This window comes from Notamacropus eugenii, chromosome 6, assembly GCF_028372415.1.
Source record: "Notamacropus eugenii isolate mMacEug1 chromosome 6, mMacEug1.pri_v2, whole genome shotgun sequence".
Classification (NCBI taxonomy): Eukaryota; Metazoa; Chordata; class Mammalia; order Diprotodontia; family Macropodidae; genus Notamacropus; species Notamacropus eugenii.
In genome coordinates, this window is record NC_092877.1 from 94,504,776 (window position 1) to 94,526,442 (window position 21,667).

Genomic DNA, 21,667 nt, shown 5'->3' on the forward strand with positions numbered 1-21,667 from the left:
TTAACAAGTATTTGAGACATACCAACATGAAATTCACGTACTCCATATCATGAAAATAATTTCTGGTGTCTGATACAAGGACTGCTGAGGTTGATGAAAGCTGGACACATAGTTAAACACCATATAGGAAATCATGTGACCTGGTAGAGAAATGTATAGGTTAGGAAGAAAGAGGCCCAGGTCCTTGTCCCAATTCTGTCACTAATTTATGTCCTTAACTTCTAAGCCTTAGTTTCTTCATCTGTAAAATGCTCATCATAATTGCCAGTCCTACATATCTTCTAGGTGTTGTTTTACAAAGTAAGACATCAGCGAGTGTTTGAGAGAATAAAAAGCACTGGACAAACACAAGGTCGTTTTTAGTAAAATTTATAAGCACTTTTGAGGACTGACTGCTTGCTTCCATGAGCTTACAGGAAAAGAGGCCTGATTCTAACTCTGGGAACAATCTGGTTTTATCACTTGATCTTTCTAGCAATAGTTGAAAATGTCCAATTCTCACCCTATACTTATGCATTTGTGTTCTCTTTGAGAAAAAAAGAGTTTGGTCATTGTAATTAGCTCATCTGTGGCCGAAATCAAAGAAGAGAAAATGATGAGTGGTTGAAAATTCTAATAAAAAGCACATTTCAAAAAATTGTCTCAAAATATTCACCATTTCAATAGCTTTAACATCAACACTTTAACCTACATATAATAATATGGCAGCATGTTATAGTATTTCTACAAGTTGTGTCTTGACATGCTTCTGAGGTAGTGGGTAAGGAAATATTTATTGTCCTTTGCTGGTGCTTCCATTGGGTGGGACATTTCTGCCACTGAAGAACACAGAGATCAAGAGGAAACTTAGAAGGATTTGAAACACTTCAGTTAAAATGGTTTCCAAAAGCTATGCTGAGTCCAAGACATTGACCACCTAAGTCAACTTCATGCAAAAGGTTCTAGGAACTTAAGTACTTCATGAATCCCCAATCTAATACTCATGCCCCTTTGGCTCCCATTCTATTTCCCTAGGTAATCTTGAAATTCACTCAACTTTATGGTGACTGGATATTTCTTTGTCGAATAGGTAGCAAAACTTGATTGTAAGAGAAACACACGATGGGCTAACTCAGAATAAATCAATGTACCAAGAGAGAAAAAAAGTGTCTACAAATAGAAATCACTCAGAATTAAAGAGCAAACTTTGGGGGAAAACTTCTCAAGAATAGAAGTCTGAGAAAATGAAAACTGCCTCTGCTGATGGAAAGAGGGCAGAGGGTGGGGAAGGAATGACAGAAGGACATAGGGTTAGTACAAGGTTATCTAATGAAAGATGGAGCTCTCTGTTATAAAATAAAAGCTGAATCTTGAGAATCAAAACCAAAAAGGCCTTAGTAGGTCACCCGGTTCTTTTCTTGATCAGAAAATGGCTCCCTATGAGTTCTCTAGTGTTCAACCTACTTTTAAAGGCTCTAGATAATAAAAAGACAATCCCCTTCATTGGGAGACCACTTTATTTTTATAGAGAAGTCATACACAGAAAAATTTCAGTACATCTCAAAGTATTTCCTTGGTTTGACTATTTTTTAACCTTTTTTTTTTTACAAGAAAAAGAGGAGAGAAAGATGTAAAGAGAATAAAAAATATTACTTATCTCTCATTGTTGGGAGTTTTTCTGAAGTTCACACACACAAAATCATTTTGAACAGAAATATTTTTATTTTATTTTATTATTATATATATATATATATATATATATATATATATATATCTGAAGTTTAGGGAGGCTAAATATATTTTATTTGTGTATTCCTAAAGAGAATAAAGTGAAAATAATTTCATCTTATTGTGCTGACCCAGGGTCATTACGAAAGCCATTTATTGTACTCTCGTGAATCACAACTTTAACGATATCTTTGAGTGTTACTCAGGGTGTAGTACATCCATATGCTAAATGGTCCTGGTCTTCTGTGCTTTTTTGAGTTTTTATGTCAGCTTGTTAGAGTTTCTCTGCTTGATACCATTAAGTGCTATATCTAATCTGTTGTGCACTAGTAAACTGAAAGTCAAACTTACTACAATTTTGTGTAGAGAGTCAACAGGCTCTGAGAAAAGGGAGAAGTTAAGATCCTTATGATTGAGGAATTATTTGCTTTATTATTATAGCCTTCTTATAAGCAAGGGCTACTTGTTATTTGAATTTGTGTTTTCTGCAATGCCAGAACGAAACACATAGGAAGTACTTAATGAATATTTGTTGGCTGCTGTTGAATGAATGGACTTTGACATATATGTTGGCTACTCCTGAGAGACTTCCTGTGGGACCAACTTCTGGACTTTTGTCTGTGCTCTAGATAATTCAGGACCAGTGCCCTTCTGCTTAAGTGAGGTACTTCTCAAGGATTCAGTTACCCCACATAAGCTAAATTCCAACATTAATTAAGTACCTATTATGTGATAGGCAGTGTGACTCTAGACAGAAGGTGGGCCTCAGGTTCAAGACAATTCAAGTCTCTCTTGACACGTAATATAAATAGCAGAACAGCTGTTGATGTAGAGGTTGGTAGAGGGTGTAATCAACTCATTGAATATTCCTATACTAATAAAATCATAGTAGGAGATTTTTTTTTAATGTGTCAATACATATTGGGGGCCTTTTACTTTTTTCCTGAAGGATCAACACATATCAAATCACGAATAGCCATTTTCTGTGAAACGGTTCTAGGCAAAATTAGAACAGTGTCAAAACTGAGTCATCGTGGTCCAACCCTCTTACTTTATTGATAGATACACTGTAACTTAGAGGCTAAAACTGATTTACTCTAGGTCAGAGAGCAAGTTGGTAAGCAAAGGTGGGGTTTGAACTTGGGACTCCTTGGTGTACTCATATCAGAGAACGTTCTATGGTTACATCACTAGAGTTGGGACACCATAGGAAGACTGGTGGAAATGTAGTTAAAGGATCCAATTTTGGCTACGTTCTGGGTAGTCTTGGGCAAGTCTCTCAGCCTCCCTAAACTTCAGATCTCCTTACCTGTACGATGAAAAGATTAACCCAGATACTTCTATTGGTTCCTTTCAACTCTTCCCTAGATGATCTCTGCTATCACCATTGGCCACCTTAGCGTGTGATCTATGGCTGCATAAACCAGGGCAGTGTATTGTCTTGCACCACATACTTTTATGTAAAATAACAGCAAAATTCAAAACACTGGAGTCATTCCAAAGTTTGATTCAGCAAACTTTGACAGAACCAAAAACAAAACTCTGAAAATGATATGAAAATAGACCCACTTTCCAGATTTAAGAGGTAATAAGGGAAATAAAGGGATTAGAAATACCTGGAAACCATCTTGTCTGTGTCCATTTACTGTATTCCAAGCTCCCTTGTATCATAATCATTAACTAAGAAATGGAGTTCCCTGGACACAAATGAAACAAAGCCATACTTGTTCACTCCTAGAACTTGATTTTCAACTTTTTTGCCAATCAAAACGTTTGTGTTCCAATAACATTTAAGATTTTAAGTTATATTAGTTCATCTACATTAAAAGTCAATCATGTAATTTTCTTTTTCTTTTTTTTTTTTTTTGGAAAAACATGACTGAGTGTGATTATTCCTTTCATTTTTAGAGGAACAGTTTCTCAGAAGCATGAGGGCTTAGCACTCATTAAGTGATCAAAATGACACATCTATGAAATTAACCTTCTCTTTGCAGGGGTTCTTAACCCAGGGATCATAGACTTCTTAAAAAAATTTTTTTGATCACTTTATATCAATAATCAGCTTCCTTTGTAATTCTATGTACTTTAATTTGTGCACTTAAAAACATTATTCTGAGAAGGGCTTTAGGCTAAGTTTCATCAGACTACCCAAAGAGATCCATGACATACAAAAAGTTAAGAACTCTTACTTTAAGGAATGAAACAGAAATGAGACAGATAAACCAATTTACATCAAATTTTAATGGCCAGGGCATAAAATGACTCTTGGGACCACAACCTTGCCACTAAATGATCCATATTTTCTGATGCAATAGTAAAAAAGAAAAAAAAAATCAGCTCTTTACTAGTGAAATGAAATGTCCCTTGGCAGGAGGAGGGAGGTCATTAGATTAACACTATTTGCCCGTGTACACATTGGAACTTTTCTTCAGGAAAGGCACAGGATCGATCCCTCCACCCCTCACCCCCTGCCCCACCCCAACACCTTAAGGAACTTTTTTAAAAGCTATAGGACTTGAAGCACTGGGGAAAGTCTTTTTAGCCTTGCCTTGAGATAGCTCTTTACTCTGGCCATTGCCAAGGTCATCTGGCCAAACTGTATCCAGTTGCTCAATTTTAGTAACATCCGTATGTGCCTGTGCCCTCTATTTACCATGTAGCTACACATGATGAGCAATCAAATCCTACATATCATATTGAAAAGCGCTTCCTTGAACTTTGACCTGATGTAGCAAGGGGCTCAACTCTATACTTTAAGTCCTTTCCTGAAGAGCCGTACACATTTTATGAATGACGTGACTAGATATAAAGATCTTCTACTTCTAACCAAAGCAAAAAAAAAAAAGCAAACAAAAAACCCCCAAATATGTGCCCTTGACTAAGGCACACTGCATCTTACCACACGTGTAAGTTTACCATTAATAACTCATCTTCTCTTTAGAATTTGCCAGATTTATTTCTCATGAACAATTTCAGCACGTTAAAATCCCAGTTTCACTGGAGTGTTTGTTATACGGATTTCTACAATCACACAAAGTAAGTCTCCTATCTAAAGTCATTCCTACTCTCTGTATCTTAAATACAGATAATGCAGATTGAACAAAGTCTTTTAGCCTAAACATTGCAGCAATCTTAGTTGAATTTACTAGAATGAAAACAAAGTCCGAAAGGCACTAAAAAAGCATTTTAAGATTTACTATTCAGTGAAACTTTTTAATAGAACAGGTCACTAATCATAGCCCATACATAAATCGCTATCATACCAGAACCTCCTAGAACCTATGCAGTTTGTTCTAAATTCTTCATTCAAGTAAAAGCCTAGCTCAAATCATTGTAAAAACTCAAACACAAATCTCCAGAAGTCTCAACCATAAGTCTCCATGCTGCTTTTCTCCAGCAAAATCGAAAACAATTAAAACTGACCATTACCAATAAGTCTTTGGAAAAATACAGTACACAAAAATAGATATCACTTCCCCCACCCTTGTCCCTTCAACAGCCCCTCAAACTGAACAAAAGTCACATGTAATCTCAAATTTTAAATGTGATAAATATTAAAGTAAAAAAGTCAGTACCTGCCAAATACCTGCTGTTCTGCTTTCCCTGGATTGTACTCTCCTCCTACACTCTGGCAACGGAATGCCCTTCAAAACCATGGCTCACTGCTTTTGGTAAATGTTTTACGAGGCACTAAACAACCTTGTGTCCCACCCTCAGTGCAAACACCATTGAGAGAACACAATATAATGGTCACAAAGATATCCATGGGATGTACAGTAATGTAAATGAAGGAACATGGTTCTATTTCTACACTTGCCCCTTAAAAGAACTCGAAGAAGGGGAAAAGTCAACAAAAATACATCAAAACAATAGAAATGTTGGATTTTTAATAAAAAAGATGATTATAAAGTTCTCAATATTCTAATCCCCAAGCAAGCCTGGGCAAGCCGTAACTGAAAAAAAAACTGTGAAAGGGAAGAGTTCATAAAGCACAGTATTTACAAATAAATCTGTACACACAGGCAACACCAGACAGCTGCGAAGGTACAGCTGTACTTTTGACATGGACGTTTACGAGGAAGAATTAAACCCAAATTATAGAAAAGAAAACTGGAGGAAAAAAAATCCAAACCCTAAAACCAACAACCCACCTTCTGATAAATTGCCATCCTCAATAATGAACAGTAAGCAAGTCGTTGCCCTTTTCAGTATCCGTCAAGTTAGCCACAGCTCAAAGCCAACTGCTCCAAACCAGAAGTGTTGCATTCCATTCAAGTTAACAATTACAAATGGAGGATAACTGAAAATGGCTGGCGCTGGAGCACTCTAGGCTCCACCATGTCAGGTACCTACAGGTGTTACCATAGTTATTCATGAGAGAGAGGCAAGGATGCTACAAGGAACTTCTGCCTGGAAATTATTCAATATTATCAAGTACTTACATGGACAGAGCAGACACAGCTTCCCCCTGGTACTAGGAGGGGGAAGGTTGGTGTGGCATTTTCAAGGGAGAAAAGTAAGGAAGTTTTTTATTCAATCCATTCAAAGGTAGTTAAGATGGTTCAGGTCCTCTTGAAAAGAAAATGGGATGGAAACCTGCCTCACTCTCTGTTTAAGCATGAAAAAACACAGGCAAACTAGAAAAATGAGAAATGTTTCTCCAGTACCCTACCTGTATCCATAAGAAAATATTGAATTTTTTATATTTTGTAATAATATGCATATAATTTTCAAAAACTGTTTTTGTTGGTAGGTTGTTTTTTTCAGTCATGTCAGACTCTGTGACCTGTTTGGAATTTTCTTGGCAAATTCACTGGAGGGATTTATCATTTCCTTCTCCAGCTCATTTTACAGATGAAGAAACTGAGGCAAACAGGGTTAAGTGACTTGCCCAGGGTCACTGCTGGAACATGGATTTGAGTTCAAATCTTCCTGAGCTCTGCAACTCTATCCACTGCACTGCCCCAGTCGCCCTTCTGTAAACAACTGGAGAATTTGTCTTTAATTCTCCAGTGGTTTTCTTTTATTTCCAGTTTCCTTACTTTACTTTATCTTAGTAAGTAGAACAAAGGTAAAAGTACGAGTAGAGAAGCCTGAGTTTCGTTTCTGCTCTCTCCGACTTGGAGCAAGTCAGTTTCTCTAAGACTTAACTTTTTACCTATTTGGGGCTGTTATGCCTTGACACCTCTGTCTCAAAAGGGCAGGGTAAGAAGGCTTCCAAACTTTCTTCCCCTTTGATCCAGTCAGTCATCACTTTCTGCCTTGCCATTACCACCTCTGGCTACTCTTTGAAATGACTTACAGAAGAGACATCATGAGGCGGTGGCAAAGCAGAAACTAGAATAGACTAGATGGGGGAAGGGGGGGGGCAATCTTTATATCCCACAGTTTCACTACTTTTCACTACCTTTTTCTCATATACCATTCATAGTGCCTGCTACATACATTTTGCTATGTATTTGCTATGTATAATATTATAACAGGCAAGTTTCACTAACTCCTGGACTTCTTTTTAGTTGGTTCCCTATAAATTCCTTCTTCATTATACTTACCAGACTCATTCAAACCTTCATCTTCCATTTTTCTCTACTATCATCACCACTATTCACCTTGTTCTTATTTTCAAGGTGGCTTCTTCCACTCTTTCCCCATATATATGCTCCTTTCACATTTCCTCCTGCTTATGTTGGTCCCCAGAATAATGCAGGTATATTCTGCTTTAAGCAAACCCAATGCAAGTCAGTTCCCAACTGTTCAGTAGGGTGTGTGCCAAAAGCCTGCTTATTTGTTTGGAACTTGAAATTAAATTTTCCCACAGAGACAAGTCCACAAAAGCCTATTTAGCCTATGCTGTACTGTAATACAGTGCCAGGCACTGTGCTAAGTGATGGGGATGCAAAGAAAGGCAAAAGGCAATTCCTGCTTGGGAAGTTCACAGTCCCACACAAAGTAGGAGACAACATGCAAACAACAATGTACAAAGAAGATGTATACAGAACAAAATGGAGACAATCAATCAAGGGAAAGCATCAGCATCAAGGGGAGTCAGGGAAGGCTTTTTGTAGAATGTTGTATTTTAGCTGTGACTTGAAGGAAGCCAAGGAAACCAGATAGGAGAAACAGCATGGGGGACAGCCACTGAAAATGCTCCGAATATGTAGAGAGAATGTTTTGTTCAAGGAACAACAAGGGGAACAGTGTTCCTGGATCACAGAGTACATGGGGATGAGTAATATGAAAGACTGGAATGCTGGGGGGTGAGAGTGGGAGTAGGTCAGGTTAGTAAAGTCTCTGAATGCCAGAGAATTTTATATTTCATCCTGGAAGTGGAGGGAATCAATGGTTTTTATGGAACCTACCCACCATTATATTAATGTACACACACACACTCTCTCTCTCTCTCTCTTCCTCTCTCTCTCTCAAGTTTCCAACATGTACACAAAAAAAGCATATACAAAGCTTGTATATAAAACCATGGAATTTCAAAATGAAATGAATGCTAATAATTGGGATTGGAGGAGGAGAAGCGTCAAAGAAAAAACTAAGGATAGGAGGTGGCATCTGGCTTGTACTTTTGAAGGAAAACAATAGATATTTAGTGTTGAATTCTTCCTGTTCTCTTTCCATCTTGGTAAGACACAGCACAGCTTGTGCTCCCAACACTGAACCTGAGATCTCAGAATCCCTTTCATACGCCATGATGAGGCTTTGGAATAAGATATTAACAGACTTTAGCTCATTTTATCTCTGTGATCATTTCTCCACATTCAACATTCATTCATTCACTCATTTAACAAAATAGTTGTCAAGCATCTATTACAAGCAAGACATGTATTTTCTTTCAAATCTGTTTTTCAGACTTGACTTTAATGACCCAGACTACCCAATCCATTGTTTTCTCAACAGAACTAAACATAAGGAAAAAGAAATCCAAACAAACAGCAAGGGTTTCCCATGTTCAGTCTATGTCTTTACATCTTCATGGCTTGTCTGGTCTCATTTTGGGCTTTAAGATTCAAGACAATGCTTAGCCATGTTCTATATACAACCTCTAGTATGCTAGTAGTATTTACATATTACATTACAGCATTGCTGACGAATGGTTAGGTTTCTAGGGCAAGGATGTATGTATAGACCTTCTCGTATGTTTGTACAATGTCTAAATTCTACTACTTTGTAATAACTGGTATTTAAGCAAATAATCAAGGGGTATTTTGCAGAAAACACATATGCTAAGTGCTGCTTGCTCTATTTGCTTCCGAATACCTTATATGGAAGCACTAGAGAGGAACCATGATATAGCCAATGGCCAGCACAGTGCTAGACACCTAGCAGATACTTATGGCTGAAACTCTATTTATCTTTCAGAATATAGTTCAAATGTCACTTCTTTCATGATAATTTCCCTTATAACTTTTTCTCAATACCTATTTGTACTTCTCTTATGTATTCATGTCTGACTTTAAATCATACTTATTGGTATGTGTAGCCTAACTTCTGAAGTTCCATGACAGCAGACAGAGCATATTTACTGAGCGCTATAAAACACTGATCAAATACTATGGTTATTTTTACTACTATACTGAGGTAATCTGGTGCGATGAAAATATGGCCAGATTTGGAGTCAGAGAACGTAGGTTTGAATCCTGGTTCAGAAATTTACTATTTCTGTAAACTAAGGTCTAGGGCAGCTAGGTGGCAGTGGACAGAGTCCTGGGACTGGAGTTAGGAAGACTCATCTTCATGAGTTCAAATATCGACCTCGGGACACCTACTAGCTGTGTGAACCTGGGTAAGCCACTTAACCCCATATGCCTTAGTTTCCTCATTTGTAAAATGAGCTGGAGAAGGAAATGGAAAACCACTCCAGGACCTTTGGCAAGAAAACCCCAAATGGGATCCCAAAGAGTCAGACACAAGAGTGACCTAAGGCCCAGTACTCAACACCTCTGGGTCTCAGTTTCTTCAATAGCCAAATAAAGAGGTTGCTTTAGAAAACCTTTAAGGTCCCTTTTAGCTCTAAATCAAGGGTTCTTAACCTTTACTATTATTTTTTGTCATGGATCCCTTTGGCAGTCTAGTGAAACATGTGACTTTTTCAAAATAATATTTTTAGTTGCATAAAATTCTTAGGATTACAAAGGAAACCTATTATGCTGATATATAGCTTTAAAAAAAACCTTTTTAACCAGATTCATGGATCTTAAGTAAAGAATTCCTGCCTAAATCTATGTGCCTATGATTTATTGATATTTGTAATATTTCCCAGTACCTAGCACAATGTTATGCACAGAGCATATGCTTCATAAATGTTTACTGAACTTATTTAGGGGTCTTGTAAGCAAAGTCCTAATCTCAGACATGTTAAAAACTTCTTTCTATACAACCCTATGCTTAATTTACTGGACAATATAAATAATTATCATCTACTTCTTAAGAATGGCATGATTAGTAATTAAGAGACTACTAAATCTAGTATAATTAAAACATTAATAGTAAAACCTGTTAAAATGACTTGATTTCCTTATTTCCTCTCTCAAGATGCCCTCAAACACAAATAGAAGACTCACACAATATATGAGAAAGATCACACTGGTAGATACCTACCACCTTTTCCTGTTCCTCCGTAGGAATCAGAGACCACACTAAACTCACAATGTCTGGAGTCATTCCAGGTTGCATGAGGGGTTGGGATGGGGAAAGGAGAAGCAGTGAGTGATTATAAGGATTACCCAGGAGGGGGCCATACTCAGGCTACATAGCCATAACTCACTCAGTATGATTAATTAGTTTAATAAAAACACATTAGGAAAAATTATGTTCTAGAAAGTGACGGAGATACAACAATATTTCAGATGGGTGAATGGTGAATTGGGGAATAGGTGAATGATATTACAGTGGGATTTCACAACTTTATAATAAGGTTTGGTTAGAACACATGAACAATGTTATTGCAAAATTACATGAGTTCAGGCAACATCATTATCTGGGCCCGCCATAGGCACAGGTGCAGAGGATTAGTAGAGGATTAGCAGGTATTGAATGGGGGTGGTAGCTGAACATCAGAAGTGCCTTAAGACCAGGGTGTGCCCTCTCTGGTCACAGAAATCTTTCTGGCAGAAAGGAGGCCATAGCTTAATTCCTGCTGTGATTCTTCTGCATCTCGAAGCCTTTGCTTTAATTCCCATTTTCATTCTCTACTTCTCCCATATCAGACTTTCTGACAGTGTTCCTTGTTCCTCCCTCCCCCAACACCAGCTACAAGGCAGTGCTTGCTTGAACTTCCAGTGCCCTTCAAGTCGGAGCTAGTTTATTCTTCCATTCCTGGTGTCTGCTCTATGCAGCATATGGTTGTACTTTCTCTGTCTAGCGTAGGTTACCAACTCTACCTAAAAATCTCATTTACAGATCTCTTCCACAGAGCTCATAGCTCTAACATTTAATCATCAGATGAGGAATTCCTCTTGGTGAGGTTTATCCCCTCCCTAAGGAGACATGCATACACCATTTAGTATTCAGTGAGGTAGAGAAAAAGTACTAGATCAGGGCTGGGGAACTTACAGCCTTCAAGGTCCTTGGGTACAGCCTTTTGATTGAGTCCAAGTTTTATAGAACAAATCCTTGATTAAGTTTGGATTCAGTCAAAGGGCCACACTTGAGGACCTAGAGGCCCACATGTGGCCTTGAGTCAGTAGCTTCCTCATCCCTATAGAGAAAAGCAATAAGAAAGCATGAGGGGTGGTGACTTCATCAAATAACTGAAATTCATGTTTCATTGTTTGTGCTTGGGTCTTGACTCTTTCTGTGAGCTACATAAAACCTTGCCCCACTCCCCAAAGGAGGCCAGAGAAGTCATCATATAGAATCAAGTATTTTGAGAATGACATCAAATGAGAAGGGTTGATCTCAACTGATAAGATTTGAACTCATATACACTCAATTTACAGTGATGAACCAAAAGATTTAGGCAAAAGAGCTACTAAAGAGAAGGCCTGTGGAGCTCGCATCACATAAGTATATATGCAGGGTGAGGAGAAACTGGAAAGGACCACAGAAAGCATGCTTTCTTTGTTTCTGCCAGTATATCCTAGTAGCTATGTATTTACAATAAATGCAACTTTGACTTTAGTAACATGTGTGGTATTTTCATCTCTATTGACCACTTACAGAGTTTCTGAAGAAAAAAGCAAAGGTCAAAGGTGAACAGCTAGTACAAGATAATCTGCAAGACCCCATGAGTATATCTGAGACTATGGTATGGTACTTAGGGTTGAAATTTTGCTTTCAAAGAGTATACTTTACTCAAAAGGAGAAGAAGATGATGTGTGTACAATAGCATTGTTCCATATACTCATGCAGGGAAAGGCTAAACAGAAGAAGGGAAATATGGTAAAGAACATATGGGTGACATTCAATGGAGGTAGAAACAGAACATCACCATAGATGTGATACTGGAAAGAGGGAATTAAATGAGCAGTATGTTACCAACTTGGCATAAAAGCATGGTATTCTAGGGAAGGGGGGATTCACACCACTACAACTTGATCATCTGCTGGATCTCCTCTCTTGCCAAAAGCAGAACATCTCACAAATCTGTATTTTGCCTAAATGGAAATTTCATTCTTTAAAAGTTAGAGGAAGCAGTCAGGGGAAATGCTATTCTGGATAATGTTCTGACCAACAAGGAGGAACTAGTTGCTGAGGAAGAAATGCCAGAACTCAGGGGGCAAGTGATCACTCTACCACAGAGTTCATGATAAAGGAAAGGAAAAGGCAATTACCATCTGCAATGCACCATATATTTTAGGTGAGCAGATTTAAAAGGATCCAGAGAAAGGACAAGTAGAATCCAATGGTTTAATATTTTACAGAGAAAGTTGGCCCAGGGATTTCATTCTCAAGAAATAAATTATGAAGCTATAAAGCAGAAATAATTCAAAGGAAGAGGAATAAGGAGAATTTAGAGAAAAATATTGATTCATAGGAAATTCAATGATAACTCTGATTTTAAAAAGACATAACTGGAAAAAAAAGTATCATGGCCTTAAGAATTGTGTGAGAAACACAACTGCATCAAGCCCAGGAGTCAAAGCAACCATGAATATTGTAACAGAAAAGAGTGTTTTTATTTATTTTTCTAAGAGGTGAAGGTGCAAAAATTGAGTCCCCAAGCTGTTGTTAGCTATCTGAAAATCTCTTATAGAGATTCCATTAGCATATAAGATGAAGGAAATATTCCTCAAATCTTCAAGTCTTTTCCCAAAGGACTACAGCCAGTTGATTGAGGAGTAGCCCAATTACTCTGTAACTTGTCAAAAGTCAAGAGGTGGTATCACTCATATAAAATCAGGTATGGCTTTCTCTCCTAGTGGCAAGCAAAGAGTTTCTGGCCACATCCAAGATAAAAGGAGAATTAAAGGTTTGCTCAGACTGAGTTGGCTAACAATTGTTTTGACATAGAATGTTCCAGTGGGCTGTACCCACCATAAATACTGCAAGATATTGGGTGCCCTACTCTTGTAGAACCATACTGCAGACTTTTCAGGAATGTTTGATTTTTCTGGGGACCTGCACCATAGTTTGCCAATTTCTGCCTCTGCTGTTCTTTCTTTCTCTCTCATCTATAGATCATGTGTTCAGTTAATAAATCAGCAAGAGCACTAAAGGTCTAAGTACAGTATCAGGCACCAGGCATTTATGTCTAGATTATTATCAGCAATTAGACTTTGAGCAGACTCTCCCACTGATGCTCACTCAGATCTATGTTCTAAGAAAACAAGCACCCATGAAAACTCAATTTGTGCCTTCTGGAGGAGTGCTTATCATTAACAACTAAAAATCCACTGATTGTTAATATTTCTTGAATGTTATTTATCATTGGAAATGTATGGGAATTTCTCATTGAGTCTATGAACTGAAGGAAACATCCCTATCATATAAATGCAAGCTTTTAGCTCATGATGTTATTACCACCCAAGCCATGGAAGAAGGAAAGAGTTTTTCTTTCTTCTTTAAATCAATACTTCATCTAATTAAACATCACAAAGGGCCTGTTCTATTACAGAATCATTCTGGTGTACTGTCAAGAACTCTGAGCTAAGGTTCAAGGCCTTCCCACCCAATTCTTGCCAGTCCTTCCATTTACTGGCCATGTGACCAAAAGCGCTCCCTGGCATGAAGGACACAATGAATTAAACCAAAGGACTACACCTGGAAGGGAAATGAAAAGATGACTGGCCTGGGCACCCTCCTTAAAAGGAGGATTAGATGGAGTTCTGTGCTCCACCCTCCATTCAAAGGGGTCCCTGAAGCAGAGGGTATTGATGTGATCTGGCAGGATGGTGAGGCTCCCGGGCATATGATAAAGAAATTTGTGAGTACAGCTGGGTGGGAAATGATGAGGAAAATAAAGCCCAAGAAAGCCAAAGTCACAGAATCAAAGAATTAGGGCTGTTTGTAGTTATCTAATCCAATTTTTTAGATAAGAAAACTGAAGCCCAGGAGGTTAAGTGACTTGTGAAAATGGGCCAGTCTATAGCTCAGGTTCCTCATCTAGAGATAGAGACATAGACAGTCAGACAGAAAGACAGATATAGACAGATAATAGAAAGATAGATATAAACTGACAGAGACAGATAAATAGATACCCATAGAAAGACAAAAAGAGAAAGGCAGACATATAGGTAGACCAAGATGGAAAGACAAAGATAGAGACAGATTGGATAGATAGATATAGACGTAGATAGGCAGACAGATATCAAAGGTACTATCCTTTTTGTGTGTAAATAGTTTAGTTGCTAAAAAGGGCAGAAAAGGATCATGAAAATGGATAAAATCCACTTGTGAAGAAGCAGCCTCTCTAACAATGCCTTCTGATGAATGTGTTATGATTACATCTGCTTTTGCTTTATTAAGTAAATGTTTCATGTTTAAGGGTTAACAGTGACACAGTGAACTATTTTGTATAAATGGGAAGCACACTAGTGAGGACCCTGGAGGTACAATGGTAAGAGGTAGGATTATATCCCCAGCCTATATTTCTCCTTCCCCACCCCCTAACTCATCTCCATGCAAAAGTTACCTCCTAGGACTCTAAACAGACAGAGACATGAGTACCAACTTCATGACAGTAGCCCCTCCCTGGGAACCCCAGACTTGCCAGCTTGAGGACAGCTGGGGTGAACAAATGAGACCAGCATCCTAGACTGTGTTGTATTATGATTTGTGGTTGTTATTGTTATTCAATCATTCAGACGTGTCTGACTCTTCGTGACCCCCTTTGGGGTTTTCTTGTCAAAGATACTGGAATGGTTGGCTATTTCCTTCTCCAGCTCACTTTACAGATGAGGAAACTGAGGCAAATAGAGTGAAGTGATTTGCCCAGGATCACATAGCTAGTAAGTGTCTGAGGCTGGATTTGAACTCAGGTCTTCTTGATTTCAGGTCAGGTGCACTATAGACATATTTATATTACTTTCCTCAGAGGACTGCTAGGAAGTGCAATGAGTGTAAGTCACTATTACTACAAATCCTCAGTTATAGCATTAATTATTTCAGTTACCTTTGTGGGCAAGGAAGGAATCTACTTTCTTTGTGTTAGTATGAAATTTCTACCTTTTCTGAGAATCAGGGGGTTAAAGTAGAGAAGACATAAATATATCAGATTGTCCCTGGTCTTAGTAAGCTTATATATAACAAAGGAAGCTCAGAGAACGTTTAGATTCGAAAATGAATACAATGTTAGAAAACTTAGCATCAAATGTGTAATTTGCTTTCTACCATAAAATGCAATGTGTTTTAGTTTTAAGGAATGCTGAATCAAGACACGAGTTTGAATCCCAGTTCTAAACCTGTCACACATACAGCCACCAAGTGGATTAAGTCACTCAACCACCTCAAGCCTCAGTTTCCTCATCTGTAAAATGAGGATAACAATGCTAATATCTCCCAAGGTTGTTATGAGGAAGGGGCTTTGTAAATATTAAATCAGTACACAAATATGAATGATTATTTGTGAGACAATTTTTTTTTTGCTTTCTAGCAATAAAAACATTATCCTGCAATTTTCCCCAGAGTTCTCTTTTTAATTTGATTCTCTATGAGGCCTTTGGGAAATGAGCAAATTTGTTCCTAGAAGAAACTAGAATAGGAATTGATTTTCTTTGGTCTGGTGATAAATGCTTCTCACCCTAGAGTCCTTATGGGATCTTAGGCTAGTTCCCTAATTTCCCTGAACGTTGATTTCCTCACATATAAGATGAGAGAATTAGAGTAGATGGCATTTCAGATTCCTTGCACTTCTAGCTCCTGGATCCTGTGATGCCATACGACCACTGGGTTCAGCATGTCTCACCATCATGCAGCAGTCTAATGCTCCTGCTCTCTGCATGATTTCTCCCTCTACTCTCTTTCGTGGTGACCTCATGCACTTCCAGGGCTCAGTTATAAGGTCTACACAGATGACTCACAAATCTTTACAGTCAGATCTAATATCCCTCCTGAGCTCCAGGTCCACATCCCTAACTGCCTACTAGACATTTCCACCTGCAAATCCTGACATGCAACTTGAGCTCAACAAGTCCAAAGCAAAATTCATTATTTTCCTCCACGAGTCTACTACCTCCTGCCAACTTCCATGTTTCTACGGAGGGCTAGCACTAGCATCCTTTAGTCCCTCAGGGTAACAACCAAATAATCCTTAACTCTTCTCATCGTCATCACCAATTACATCTAATCATTTTCCAGGTTCATAGATTCAACAGTTACAGAACTTCACAAATCCATCCAGTAGGGAAACAACCCTAGTTTGTTTACATCATCTCTGGTCTACACAATACTATAGCCTTATTCACACCTTAGTATAAATTAATTACTGTAATCATTGTTGCTGCTTTTCCCTGTTCTTGAAGAAGACCATGACATCAGAAAGGTGATTCACTTCCAAGTGAACTGGACTGAAGTAAGGGAAGGCTGTTCAAAGTCACCCACTTCACTTTCTCTTCTGGAGCCATCTGGGTCCAGTGGCAAGATATACATCGAGACAACTGGAGATGGCCCCCAATTACCTTAACCAAGAAGTGGACAAACACCTAAGTAAATCTCAATCCTGGCAAGCACCCTGAACTCACATTTTCTTTCCTGTCATCACTGACAAGGAAGGGAAAATTAGAGCTTAGAGGCAGACCTGGCTGGGCTGAGTGACTATAGAACATGGAAGAGGAAACAGGAGGTGAAAAAAGGGTTCAGGAAGGTCAGCTAACAGGCAGGAGGCAAAGAGTATTTGCCAGGAAGGACTGAGTGTGAATCCTGCCTGACACTTCCCACCTGTTTGACTCCAGACAAGTCACTTAACCCCTCTCTTCCTGAGGTTCCTTACTTCTAAAATGAAGATGTCACCTCTTCCTCTCAGGTAAAGATAAATTGTAGAGCACTCTGCAAAGCTTTATAGCATTATATAAACGCTAGAAGATTCCGTGAAGAAAACAGCTTGCTTCATAAGTCAGCATACAACCCTGCCAACCAGTCTGTGTTGATGTCTGAGTAAAGACACCAGAACCAGTCAAAGACTCTTTAAACCTCAATTTCTCCCTCAGTCCAGCCTAATCTCTACATTTCACTCTGTCTACTCTCCCTCCAGGTAGCAACCAGAGAAAGGAGCATGGTGGAGCAGAGTAAGAGCTGGATTTGGAGGCAGAGGACCAGAGGTTCAGTCTTGGCTCTGTCACTAACTACTTGTGTAACTCTGTGAAAGCCAATTAAGTTCTCTGGGCTTTGCTTTCTTTATCTGTTAAATGAGGAGGCTGGATAGAAGCCAGGTCCCTTCCTATTCTGTGCATGATCCCTTTGACATGGGAATAAACCTCTCATCCCTGCCCTCTTTAGTATTAGCACAAAGATTATTCTCTGGATTTCCCTATTTTTAGGACCTTAAACATATTTCCCTTGTCTGCAGAGGATACATAGAGAGGATCTTGAAGTACAAAACACTGACACTTTCTGAAATCCCAGAGCTAAGAATGAAGACAGAGAGATTGGGTCCCCAAATTTGATCTCTGAATGTAAATGTCCGTAAATGCCAGGTGTCTGTTTGGTGGCTTTGCTTAATGGTTTTCTGGGAGTCTACTTTGGGTGGAGGGGGGTTAGGATTGTTAGGAAGCATCTGTTCCAAGTCAGCCAAAGATTCCCTCAAAGAGTGAAAACAAAATTTTCCATTAAAATGTCATGTTGTTTCCTCAGTGATGCCTTCAAACATACAAAGGATGGAAAGAATATGCTGGAAAGCTGAAGCAAACAGGTCACTTCCTGTCTGGTCCATGCCAACAGGAACAGGTGTGTGTCTTTCGGATACTCCACCATCCACATCAAGTACAAAGTACATGGAATTCTATCCCTCTGAACTAGAGTTATCAGCCCTGGGTGACTTTTCAGAAAGCTGTCTGGTCTTCTAAGACCTGAGTCAGAATTTTAGGGTGAGCTAAAATGGCCAAGTGCCAACAGCATCTCCTAGCCTCTTCCGGGTGTCTATCCCTAGTTAGTTCAGTTTTATGACCACTAGGCAACCTCTTGACAGAAGGTTACCAATTTCTTTACTGCAGAGTAAATCTTAAATCTGACAAAACTCCTATAGTTCTCTCTTGTCTCTAGGATTTATAAAACAAGGAAACAAAAAATTTTTGGTATTTAAATTCCTTCATAAGTTGAATCCAGTTTATCTTTCTAGCCAAAGTGACCTACTCAAACACAACACTGTATATTCCATCTCCAGGGCTGTGCCTAGGCTGTTCCCCATACCTATACTTCCTCATCACCAATATGTATTACCTTTGGAATCTCTAGTTTCCTTAAAGGTGATTAACATGTCATCTCCTACATGAGAGGTCTTTCACAATCACTCCAGTTTTTATTCCCTCACAGCCCCCCTCCAGCAAAAAAATTTTTTTTCTTGTATTTATTTTGTATTTGTCTTGTGTCAACTTAATTACATATGTACAAACTGTTCTCCTAATTGAATGGAAGGTCCTTGAAAACAAGAATCAGTCAATGCGCATTTATTAAGCACTTACTGTGTACCATGCACACTACGAAGTTCTGGGGATACAAAGATAGAAAACAAAACAGAAAAAGAATGGCCCTGGCCTCAGGGAGCTTACATCTAATAGGAAGAAGAAAACATGCAAGTATTTGTATAGATAGAAAATTTATATTATGTACATAGAAAGTAACCACAGAGGGAAAGTATGTTCAAATGGGGCGATGGAGCAGGAAAAGTTTCCTATAGAAGGTGAGATTTGAGTGGAGTCATGGAGGAAGTCAGGGAATCTTAGGAGGTAGCAGTGAGGAGGGAGAATATTTCAGGGCATGGCTAGAGGTGGAAAAACAATAAGAAGTCTAGAAAAACAGCCAGTTCCTGATTTCATACTACAAAGCAGTAATCATCAAAATTATCCAATACTGACTAAAAAATAGAGGTTGATCAATGAACTTGATTATGCACAGAATAGATAGAAGGAAAATAACGGAATAGAACAATATTCACTAATGTAAGGAGTTGAACTACTGGAGTAAGGAGTCAATATTCTACAAAACTGCCAGGGAAAATTAGAAATCAGTTTGGCAAAAATTCAGGCTAGACCAACACCTCATAACATATCCCAAGATGAACCACGTGACTTAGAATAAGTGGTAACATCATAATTCAGTACAATTTCTAACATGCTACACTACAAACCTGCTCCATTTAACTCCATCCAACAAGTATTTACTAAGCATTTACTTTATTTTATGCCAGCCTCAAACTACGGAGTATGGGAAGTAACTTAAGGTATGTTTCCTGCTCTCGGTATTAAACACCTCATTGGAGGAGAAAAAACATTTTGTACAAACGAAACAGATAGATAGTCTTAGATTACTAATGGTTAAGTGCTAAAATTAATGGCAGAAGCATTAAGTGCAATAAGATTTCAGGGAAGAGAACGGAAAGTAGTCAGAAGATATCCTAGAAAAGCAAAGACCTAGCCTGGGCTGCAAAGCATTGATGGAATTTGGGTAATCCATGACTTTAGAAGTTTATATTCTGTCATTCTGGAACTCAAGTTCCAGAGGACCTAGACCACGCTTTGGGAACTACCCTAAAGTAACCTTAACTCTCTAAGTTCCAGTTTCCCCATTTGTAAAATGAGGGAGTTGGAGTAGATGACCAATAAGTCTTTCTACTTTAAATTATACAACCCTATGAAATACTGAATGAGTGGCAGCTAGCAGCCATGTCACCATTTTTAGACTCTGGTACTCACATTTCTATGGCAACCAAGAGGCTTCCTTCAGCTTGAGGAAGACCGGGTAATGGGGTGTGTGTGTCTGTGTGTGTGTGTCTGTGTCTGTGTGTGTCTGTGTCTGTGTCTGTGTCTGTGTGTCTGTGTCTGTGTCTGTGTCTGTATTTTTTGAACCTTAAAGAAGTCTAACAACCCTTTCTCACACTCTTGGTATTAACTAGAACTTGCTAAATAACTATATTCTGCAGTGGCTCAGAAATATTTAATTTCTTTCCCTATACAATCTCTTTTGCTGGACCTCTAGAATCTTCCTCTTAACAAATCCCTCTGTCCTTCCTTTTGGGTCACCAGAATGTGACAGACTTTACAATGAGAAACATCCCCACCATCCATAAGAAGATTCTAGATCTGATGAAAAGAATCTAAATGTTGGGCTATTTCTGGAGGGCTTAAGCTCAATGAATTTTTTAGAATTTATCCCTATAATTCAGTTCTGACTAAGGCAAAGTTTGGGACAGCTCACTAAACAGTGACAAATTAAAATCCCTCTTTCTAACTTGTAAACTTACTGTTAATGACTGTGGTTGAACAAAAGTAACTCAGCTTTGCTTATGGGATGTTTTCTGTGGCACAGAAAATATCTACATAGCGTATTATGGTTCAGTTTTATTCAATTCATTATGATTTATTAAGGGCCCATTATGTGCCAGCTACAATACTAAGTACTAGGAATACAAAGGCAAAAAAAAAAAAACAAAAAACAAACCAGCAAATAAAACTCTTTGCCCTTACAGAGCTAATATTCTACTGGGGATTGGAATCACCAAATAACCTATGATCCTAACAGCTGAATGCATTGTCAGGTGACCTACTCAGGTAAAGCTCTCCTCCTAGTCTCCATTAATTTACATATCAGGTTTGTTTCCATGATAGTCTTTGGGAGGGGAAATAACACACCGGGCCACCCACTCACGCCTCCCCCTACAAATTATAGGTAATTAAAATGAAGGGAGCAGAGAAAAAGAGTGGGGACATTTTGTTAACCTAACTAGATTTACACTGCTTAAAAAAAAAAAAAAAGCCGGCTCAGATTTTTAAACAGTAATTGTAGGAGCTTCTTGTTCAAGGTTGTGTGCAAAAGCAAGTCTCACACATAGAGGGAAAACTTAGAGGATTAGGATTTAAAGAAATATGGCAAGTACCTTTCACGTGAAGGGTGGGGACAAATTTCCTAATTTTAGAATTAATATCTATGCAAGAGAATCCTATACAAGGTCATGCAGAAAAATTCAAAATGTGCCTTTCAGAACCAGGTGAATAGACATTTAATTTGAGCAGACTTGAAAGATGCAAACAACATAAGACTTTCATTTTGCTTATTGTCTGCTCCCCCCATCCCAAATCCCTCAAATGAACATCCCATCTAGTCATGAAGAACATTCAAAACTCTTTGGAAGATTTAAGACAGAAATACTCCTCCCCCTGCTCCGCCCCCACTTTGGGAGGAAATCAGGGTTAAGTGAGTTGCCCAAGGTTACACAGTTAGTATGTGTCAAGTGTCTCCAGTCTGATTTTGAACTCAAGTCCTCCTGACTCCAGGGCCAGTGCTTAAGCTAACTGCCCCAAAATAACTCCTTTCAATGACCCTCTGATAACAAACATGAGATGTAATAAAGGGAAAATGGATA

General features: G+C 38.5%; 1 protein-coding gene across 14 annotated transcripts in view; it reads right to left on the reverse strand.

Moving 5' to 3' along the window:
- RBM47 (RNA binding motif protein 47) overlaps positions 1 to 21,667 on the reverse strand; it is a 153,989-nt gene that overhangs the window by 68,569 nt on the left and 63,753 nt on the right. For 2 of the 14 annotated variants that reach the window (XM_072620561.1, XM_072620562.1), the window contains exon 1: positions 5,283 to 5,815. The exons of 10 other annotated variants lie outside the window; for them this stretch is intronic. The gene's annotated coding sequence lies outside the window, so the exon portion shown is untranslated. Of the gene's footprint in view, positions 1 to 22; positions 141 to 5,282; positions 5,816 to 5,858; positions 21,655 to 21,667 lie in introns of those variants that run through there. 2 more of the 14 variants (XM_072620559.1, XM_072620565.1) reach the window with 2 other exon arrangements.